Source organism: Tenebrio molitor, chromosome 2, assembly GCF_963966145.1.
Source record: "Tenebrio molitor chromosome 2, icTenMoli1.1, whole genome shotgun sequence".
NCBI lineage: Eukaryota > Metazoa > Arthropoda > Insecta > Coleoptera > Tenebrionidae > Tenebrio > Tenebrio molitor.
In genome coordinates, this window is record NC_091047.1 from 29,365,706 (window position 1) to 29,376,371 (window position 10,666).

At 32.8% G+C, this 10,666-nt stretch overlaps 1 long non-coding RNA gene across 1 annotated transcript; it reads right to left on the reverse strand.

The window, feature by feature from the left end:
* Nucleotides 1-543: 543 nt before the first annotated feature.
* Nucleotides 544-1,529, reverse strand: LOC138124583 (uncharacterized). Its single transcript, XR_011157206.1, has 2 exons — nucleotides 734-1,529; nucleotides 544-673 (listed from the first exon to the last, which is right to left on the reverse strand). It is a non-coding gene; the product is annotated as an uncharacterized lncRNA (long non-coding RNA).
* Nucleotides 1,530-10,666: the final 9,137 nt, after the last annotated feature.

A 10,666-nucleotide genomic window follows, 5' to 3' on the forward strand; every position in this document is an offset into this window, starting at 1 on the left:
TAACTGATCAAAAGTCACCCCAAGTAACATTAATGTCCGTAATGTTGTAATTCCATACTTGCAAGAGACTACAATATACAAATTGATTTTCTTCTTCTTGAAATTTTTAAAACCTTACGTTTTGCTACATTTATTTCAAGACCATTTTGTAAATACCATCCACAAAATTTGTTTAAGTCGTTTCGTATCAGATCGGCTCACCTTTATCTGAAATACATTTGTAAGTCATCAGCGGATAATAAAAATTTGCTGTAAGTACCTTAAAACTCTAGCGACATCGATAATATACCTAGGTTATATTAACAGAAAAATTATTGAAGCAAGGTATCCCCCTTGCGGAACGCACATCTACAACTCTCAAGTGTTTATCCTTTAATTAAAGAACAACATACCTTTTGTTCAAATATTAATTGAAATATTTTATTAAATTTTTGCGCGATTGTACTCTATTTGGTTGTTTACCACGTCTGTTTCCAAGATGGTAAGCTCTGTTTACTCGTTGCTAACGATAAACTCGATGGTAAGTAATTTTTGGTGTTCTAGAACGGTAAGTAAAGTTTATTCAAAATTAATCGATTATTATAATAATTTTTATGTAGACAGAAGTTGAAGACAAGATGTGGAGGCACTTTCTGGAAACTCATAAAGCTCTTGTAGTCGGCTTTCCTTGGCGCTGCAATGAAATAGCATTAGCAAACTTGCCGCGACATTGGCATTGTCAAAATTTTCATACCCCGCATTTTCCTTGTCTTCTTGATTAGGTACACATTGAGGTTGTTGGTTTCGAAAATAATTCTTCATTTATGTAGACAGAAGTTGAAGACAAGATGTTAGCACTTTCTGGAAACTCACACGGCTCTTGTGGTCGGCATTCCTTGCCGCTGCAATGAAATAATATTAGCGAACTTGCCGCGACAAAATTTTCATACCACAAATTTTCCTTGTCTTCTTAATTACACGTTGAGGTCGTTAGTTTAAAAAATTCTTTATTTGTGACGCACCCCACATTCAAAGTTTCTTCTACAATATCCACTTCGTTTTCGGAATCACTAATATCACTCATTTTACTGCTTGTTTTTCAACACAACTGGCGATATTTGCGCACAAAAACTGCAATGGCGGTAGTTGTTTGCAGATTGCCTTAGAAACGCGATACAAAAATTGACATTGTGGCAAAACGATGTGAAGGGCGTCGTATCGCATTGCATTCTAGTTAGAAATGTTTTGTAATAAATATTCAATCGCGCAAAAAATCTCATAAGCATGACGAACGTTAATGACAATGTACGGATCTCAGACAATATTGGAGTCGTCGCAAGCTCCTCCTCCAAACAATTGTCTTCGATCCGTACATTGTCATTACCGTTCTTTATACTTAATATACTATTTCGTTGCTTCATTTAGTTTTATCATCTTAGTTTCATGTAGTGGTCATTACTCAGTGGCTAGATACTGGCTTATCACCCATACCGCCCGGGTTCGATTCTCGGTTAAATCATCAGGTTTTTTCAAATCACTACCATCTTTCGGAGGAGATGTAAAGCTGTCGGTCCCAGCTACTTACTTATTAGTAGTGGTCGGTAGGTCATGTTAGAGGCGCTTGCGCGACCTGAAAACTTCTAGCACTTGGCCTTAGCCAGAAGGAATGCGATTATTTATTTTTTATTTATTTTAGTTTCATTGAAGCATGTATTGCAAGGTGTGTCAAACGATATCAAATTTTAAGAGCACAAAACTTGAAAACAATTACTGTATACCTAATTGAATGATACAGTTTCAAATATCAAACTTATGTATCCAGCTAGGTAATTCTATTATCTACAAATTTTAATATTCTCAATCAAATGTTTCAATGAGAAATGAAATAATCGAATTGCGACATTATCTACTGCCATAGGTTTGGTTTTCGATAATTTTTGATGGATTTTAAATACTGTTTTAATTTGTTTCTAGAATTCTATGGAACAAATCACTAAACCTATTATATCATTTAATTCTAAAAAAATAAGCTTTTTAATGATGCCCCATTTAACCCATGTTCCCGTTAAAAAAAGAGCAAATTAGCTTTGTATTTTGTGGATATTTTTTTTATTTGATAAGTATCTTTTGATGAGTCCTAAGTGCATTTAAGGATTCTAGCTTACCATTTTAGCAGGACGGAGCCGGTTCCTTACATAATCGCAACCCCGTATACCCTTTAATACGCAGCTGATTACTTTTGTTTCATTATAAATAAATAAAACTTGTTCTTCTGTTTCTCCAAAACATAAAGCATTTTTGCTTTTTGGGTGATTTTTCCACTTGTGTGTATACAAAAACCCCATTTGCGTTCGTTTCGTAACTTTTACACGCGCGAAAAAATTTGTTCATTTCCTTATTAATTGCACAAGTACCTATTGTGTTTTAGTGAAACAGTTGTATTCGCCATTTTTACATCAAAGTGAATTATTCCCGGTTTGCATTCTGAATACATTTCTCTTCTGTTTTGTGCTTCCACAATTTTTAAATAATTAGCAACCTACGTTAAATAACCTTTAAGTAACATTTGCTGATTCAGGAAATTTAAAAAATAGTTCTTTTTGTATAAGATATGGAGAGATTTAGAAGTAATATTACGCCCACTTTAGAATCAATGTTAACAATAGCAGCATCTTTATTGCGGCTGTAGGAAAATTCTGTATCTTGGATCAACATTTTCCTTGCAGTCTTTGCTGCACTTCCTACAAATGTTCAGTTCTGACCTGAATTCTATTTGTGAAAGTCTATTGACCGAGGGGTTTGTCATTCTAGTTTATTCAACAAGTGTCGAGTGCACTGAAAACGCCATTTAGGTGAAGATATGTGAAAGAATCAAATAGCGTGCTAAAAGTAGTTAAAATCACTGCAGTAGAATTTAATATGGATAAGAAATTGAACATTTTAATAAAATTCCCGTTTATGCACGTATTTCTGGCTATTTGCTGTAAAACAATAAACAAAAAAGTTTGAGTGAAAACTGCCATTTCCGTTTGATCATACTTCGAGATTTCGTTGTCTCGTTTTGAAAGAGAGCCTGAAACGTATTTTAAAGTTGTAAAGTAGCACGCTGCAATATGCAAGCAACCGAATGTTCAATTGCCTGTAAAATCCATCTCAGCTCGCCTATAACGTCCTCGTGAAGCCATTCAGACCCATAAAACTCAACTTTTGGCAGTTCCTCCACCGCGCCCTTCGAATTCTTCTAATTGGCGCCGAATTTTCAAGAGAATCGTCCATCAGGAACGGTCCGGAGATAAACATCGTCACGTAATTGCACCATAAGATAAAAACAGTCCCTTAATGAAGCGAATAATTTGAACATTGCTTTTCTTATCGACTCCCATAAATCAATACAGCTCTTACTGCAAGTTTCCCGTTGGTGAAACAACGTTTCGTCTCTTCGCTCATTCCACTTCTCTTCATTCTTACGTAATGAATCTCGGAAGGAATGCGATTTTTTCGCCTCTTATTATTTTCTGTTCATTAAAGGAGCGGTCAGATTAAAGGGCGACGGACGGGGTCGAAAGTGTAAAGGGAGTCGTCTATTTCCGGCAGGACGCACAATTTACATTCACCCTGAACACATTACATGCATAACGAAGTGTTTATTCGGTACGGACCTGCTCCATCTGATAAATTTGTGATGTTATGGCCGGCTGGAATTATTTTTGCCAAATTGAAATTAGAGGGACGGCACAGAACTGGCCGCTTGCAACCTGTTTGCTGCAACAACAATAATAATAATACGGCGGCCAACTACTATGTAAACACCATCATAATTCGATCAGTGACGTTAAGCAAGGTGCACTGTGGTCAGTGTTTGAATGGGAGGTCGTCGAGGATACCACGTTCTGTTGTAAATTCAACACTTCATACTTGATTTCACTATTAACTATAATCCATAATGTTGTATGAACAAATTCCAACGTGAATGTCTAGTATACAGGGTGCGTCTGCTTAAACTTTATATTTGAATATCTTCGTTATTTTAAATGACTGCTGAATGATATTTAGTCTTAATAAAGGCTGCATTGCCCTCTTTACATAGGCACTACAAAAATTAACAAGGATCTGGACAGAAGAAGAATATTCAAGAAAAAAATTAATGAAAAAAAAAATTTTTCAGCATTTTCCAACATTATAACTTTTAACATGGATATCAAATGTTTCTGTGTAGATTTTCTGCCTAATAATCATCCTAGTGCTTATTATTGACGAATAAATTAATGTTAAATAAAGACAATTTCCAGACTTCATTCACCAGTGTGTATTTACGTAAAAAAATACTTCACGGCTTACTGATTTACACAACTTTGACAACGTCAAAGTAAAAAAGTTCGTGAAATCTTTGAAATAATCTTTTATACAAGATGTCGTTCTCACAGCAAGAGAAAATTAATATTATTTTTACATATGGAGAGTGTCACCGGTGCTATCGAGCCCCAGCAAGAATTCTTCAGGCCCGTCAAGAAAATGATAAATTTTCCGAAATGAATATCAGATAAATTATAAAGCTGTTTGAAGATACTGGCAGTGTTAAAGAATTGCCACGAGTAAGGGATGCTCTCCCCAAAAATATTAACTTTCAAAATGCCGTTGTTGATTAGGTAACTGAAAATGCACACACAAGCACAAGAGCAGTAGCGGCTACACTGAATGACTCACAAAACACGATTATTAGAACTTTAAAGTCTTTGAAATTTCATCCATATGAAATGATCCTGCAACAAGAACTTCACTGAGGAGTTTTTATTCCAGAATTGAAAGGTGTGTGGAAGTTAATGGTCGAAATAAATTTTGAGCATCTAATTTAGTTATAATTATTTTGAGGACATTTGTTTAATTTTCTGTGCTGCTAATTGTGTTACATTGTTGAATTTATTGCAGATATTTTAATTGTTATTATTTAGTATGTGCTTAAATTATTTATTCACCTTCACCCCCTCTTTAAGCTTCCATAATAGCCACTTTTATAAATAAAAACAAAAAAATAAGGAGGGTACCGGCTACCGGGTACCAGCATGATTCATTGTTTAAAAAATAAAATTAATAACATTTGAATTCGTTTTATTGAAAACTTACTTTATAATAATTTAGTAAATTTTTCCAGAGAAGACTGATCCCTAGGATGCAAACGTAGCTACACCGGAGTTTGTACATACATACCTATTTGAATTTTTATTGTATTTTACCGAATAGTTCAGTAGTAAAAGAATTTTAAATAAGATAACAATGCCCCGTCAAATTGACGTATCTAAATTATTTGCTGAAAAATGAGTCATCTGTGAAACAAATTCGTAACAACTTTTTACGCTTAAACGCTGTTTTGAACACAGCTGGAAAATTAGTTTTTTTTAACACTAATTTATTGCGTAGTCATCAGTAAAAGTGTAATAAAAACAATACAGGGAGATACAGAGGCCACAGCTGAATATGTTATACTCCGTAATCTGAGAAAAAGCCAAAAAAAATAAAAAATTTACTGCGGTTATTTTTCAAATAACTCTGTATCCTTGCAGGTTTCGTTAACTTTTGTTAAGCACATGTCAAGAGGTCATTGAGAAATATAATATTGCTAAATATTGTTTACCTTAATTGATAATTAAAAAAGCTATTCGGATATAAAGTTTTAGTAGACGCACCCTGTATAGTGGCTGTATAGCAAAATAAATAATAATATAAAATAGTGCTTGATAGAAATATCCCTGATGATAAATAAATCCGGCCTCCATGCCCTATTCTACATATAATAAATAATGGTAAATATCTGATAATGATGATGATGATGAATGAGGCATTTATCATTTTTAATCATATATTTTTTGAAACGCTTTGTGGGAGTTTACGAATTAACTCTACTCAGTAGTTATTGATTTTCCATGATAAAACAAAAGCCAAACTCTTCAAGCACAATTAAAATAATCATTACAGCACCCACTTAATAATAAAAGTTTGGAACGTGATTTAATATCTAAAGTGCTCCAACAAGATTTAGGAAATAAATTCATGGTATACTGGGCACGTTTATTTTAACGAAAAAATGTTATTCTTGACCTATAGAAACGTGTAATAATAGATATTCATGTTTTCCAATATTATTGAAGGTATCCAGTCCTTGTAAAACAACGTCTCATAGGTCTTTAATTGAAACAATAGTATCGAAAGGGTAATTTAGAAGCACTGGGATGGAGATATTAATTTAGTCCTCGTCATCAACTCCGAAGAATTCTAAAGAAGAATGAAGAAGACTTCTTGCTTTTTAGATATTACCCAAGTCAAGGAAGTCGTTAAGGACTCAAATATAAATTCTTGCATCTTAATATAACCAACTTCATCAAGTGAATGCTACTCTTTTCTTAGAGAATTGTTACCTAAGGAAATACTCGTATCGTTGCTATATTTACATGAATCTTGTCCCTCATGTGTGACACTGTCTGTGTAAGTGACAAAAGACTATGGACCTGATACAACAACAACATTGTACCACAAATGGAACATTGCCGTTAATCATGATGAATCATATTTATCGCAAAATGTTTTCCATGAATGAATAATATGTAAGAAAGATCTAGCTTTCAAAATGGAATAGGTCTTTATAGTAAGAAACTAAAGAAGTTTTATCAAAACATTTGGAATCGATAAAGTATTGAATTTGGTACTAGGCACATCTATTTAACTATACTCGTAAACTGGTTTTAATAGATAATAAAAAATATATTTCTTTTAACATAATTGTATTGCCAACAAAATTATGATTTCACAGAGTTTAGATACAATTTGATGCAACATATTATGTTCCTTTATTTCTTGAAAATTTTGTTATCAAAGGGTATAGTTTTTTTTTATGCCATTACAATCCGAAAAAAAACTATAACAGAATCAATAAATAGTAGTTTATTTGACGAGTTTGTGTGTAAATTGGGCCTTTTTTGGCACGAGTGGGCCATTTTAAAATGCTCGTTTCACTCGTGCCAAAAAAGGCCCAATTTACACATGAACGCGTTGAATACAACGTTTTTTTGTTCGACGAGCCCCTTAAATGCTCCAAATCGCTTAAAACCTTTAAAATTAGCTTGACGTTTCGTTTTGACAAGTTGTGACATTTATCAAAATCCGTTCACATAGAAGAAAATTCTCAAATGCTGACAGTGTCGAACAAAAAAAAAAAAAAAATTATAGGTTACTATGTATTTGAAAAATAAAAGATGTGCAGTGTTTTTAGAGTCATTTCGTTTCCTGTATAATTTTTTTCATTGGGGTCATCAATAGCGAAATTATAGCGTGCGCCGTTTTTTTAAGACAGCCTGTAAAATATTTTTTGTGCTGCCGTAGTTGCAATTGGCATTTTAAGTGGACGATTAGCGTGCGGCAATGGAAATGAGAAAACTCTAGTGCTGCAATGGACAAATAAGAAATCTAAGGCAAGAAAAAATAAACTAATTGTGGCAAATCAAGTCTTACTGAAAGACAATTATGTCTTTAATGTTATAACACAAAAGGTGCTTCGTAAATATTTAAAAAATGCTAAAATGTGTTAATTTTAGGTTTTGGGGGTTTATTGATAAAAAATTCGGTTGGCGACCTTCCAAGCTATAAAGTTGCGTTTGAATTTGAAATTCGAGCACTGACAGATTGGCATTTGATTCAGTGCTAAATTGATTACCAACATAATTTTGTTTAAGTAATATTTATTATGTTAATGATTCAGAAATATGTTTTATTACAAAAGGCAGCACAAAAAATATTGTATGGTACTCTTGTGAAAACTCCATTGCTTTACTTACTCACATACAGCGCTCGACTGCGTCTCGCGCCATATTACCGTTCGTAAAGCAATGGATCGTTTTCAACACTTGTAACATAAATAACTATTATTGTGTCAAATGCAAAATTTTCTGAACATTTCTGTCTTTTTGATGTGCAAGCATGAATTATGCACCTACTACTGATTAGAGATCAAGAAACAATATAAGGCAGGTAAAGTTACTTTTACCCACTTACTGCCAAATTTGAATTTAATTATCGCCAATGCCAAGTAACCTCTAGGAAATATGCTTTAAAACAAGGAAACCGCATTTGTGTAGGTTTTATAAAACATGATATACAAGGGTGTATTTTAAAAATGTGCTGAAATTTTACCTACGCGGTTGTGGGACAACGTAGAAGACTAAAAGCAACTATAAAAAATTGTACCTCAAAAATTAAATGTCAATTCTTTGACATAGAATGTTTTAAATATTTTTTCCGAGTTCTACATGAAGCCAGTAGCTCGTGGTTAAAATTATTCCGTGTTTTTCGATTACACCCGGTATACTCATATACCTCACCATATTATTTGTGTATAATTTTTTATTCATTATGGTTCTGAGACATTTTTGTGCTTCAAAAATATTGATAAAATAGTAATTTTGACACTATTTTGTTGATAATTGTATTCCACTATAATAAGAAGGTAAACATTGTTTTAGTAGATCAAGCACTACTGACTCACTGTTCTCATGAATATTTAAAAATATAACATTTTCGGATAAACAAAGTTCTTGTGCAATTACTAATTACAGTCAAGAAAGCCTCCTCCTGCATCTATCCCGGCGCGTCCACCATTTGTGCAATGTGAAAAATGAAAAACAAGATACTTCTTTTAATTATTTTTTGTGCAACCGCACGCGAAACGAGCACTTCGTATACCTAAACCAGGCCGCGAAATCCAATTTCGTGGCCGTTGTTTTTAAGGACGGCCGTTAAAATAAACGTCACTTTAAAATATAATAAAAATCACAGTTTTGTAGGACCGGCGTTTATATTTTTCGGGTATGAAATTACAAACGGTAAAATTTATAATACGTACTTTTTAACTCTGTAGGAGTACCTACACGAAACTGAAACATCACTTTCATTACAACTCTCTTCCAACATTTTTACGATTATTTACAAAATTAATTGTTTTATAAATCTCATTTCCATAGCGACATGTAATCTGAATTTATATGTATTTATTGACAGTGAAGTAAATTTTGCTTGTTTGTTTTATAATAATTACAAATTTGGGGTTGCACAAAAAAATGTTGTGTACACCTTGGCCGCGAAATCCTATAACATTCTTGAGATTGCAGCCTCGGCCGGTACCTCAAAGAATGATTTCGCGGCCTTGATATACAAATAAGTTTGTTCCAACGCATGCACCATTTTTATCATTTATTTGCTTCATTTCCACTTTCTTAATAAATAGTGATCTGAACATACGAGTAAGTCTTAATTTTATAGCCACTTGTGCTTTTATATGCAAGTTGCATACTGTATTTTAGAAGTTTTCCAAAAATCATTTCATTATCAAACAGAAGCAATCAGTCGGACAATTGTTGATTAGTATATAATTCGTTGGTTTAATTTCATTAATTAAATTATAAATGCTTCAATGTTATCCGCTTGTCAATAAATGCATTCATAATTAAACTGTATTTTGTAGCTTTCCAGCAATATACGCTTTTGTCAAATAGTAAAAACATAATAGTATATTAAAACATGAGTTTTATAAAACTTAATATAAAGACATGAGTCAGATTTGCAGCACGACTGCCATTGGCAGGGGTGCCTGTGAATAACGAGTGCTCTTAAGTTTTATAAAACGGGTTTTTTCTAATTTTCTATATAATTAAATGCAAATGTTTTTTACAAATAAATTCAATTTTGGTAATTTAGGGAATTTTGTGATAATTGGTGACACTTTTATTTCAAAGTTGATATTTAAAGTTAAATTTTAAATTTGAATCTTGACTAAACAAAATTGTCATTTTTCGCAAGTGAAATTGCAATTAAAGATGAATTATCCAAAAATACGGCAAATAGCAGACAATACCACAGTAACAGCCCTTTCACAATCGTGTTAACGTTGCGTCAATATTAAAACGTTAATGTTAACGTTAGATCTAGAAATTCAAAATTACATGTATTTCAGTGTGGACCGTTCACAATGGCATTATGATGAAAGTTAATGTTACATGATATTGTTAGCGTTAGCATTAGAGCCAGAAATGTTCTGGATTCTTAACGTAACATGCTAAGATTAGCCAACTGAAATAATAAACAAAAAATTCGTACAATTAGAAAAGAAATTTCTTTTCGAGAGGATTTCTCTTGCCATTCAACGTGGAAACGCTGCAAGCATTCGGGGCACTTTTTCAGATTCCGCAATATTATCGGAAATTTTTGTATTATAAAACAAAAATGTTATGTAATTAGAAGAATGTTTAAGATGTGTTTTGAAAATGCCGTCATTGTCAATGGCTGCCAATTGATTCAAAGCATTCTATATTATAAATTAAAATGTTTTTTAAATAACGTCTAACGTTATTGTGAAAAAGAAACTTAATTTTTGTTTATAGCGTAACATTAACGTTAACGTTATCTTTAACATCACGTTAAAACTGTAACGTGATCGTGGAAGAGCCTTTAATTTGCTGCCACCAATATGTGTTACTAACTGAAAAAAGTTTTTAGATTTAGGATGTGTTAATAGGCTTATTAACGCATTCAAAATGAACGCGTTAACAGCTTTGTTAAAACAGCAAATTAGAAAAAGGCAATTCTTTCCGTTGGTGTTAGGTAATAAAACAAAGAATTAGGGTCAAAGTGCAAGAATCGACTTTTA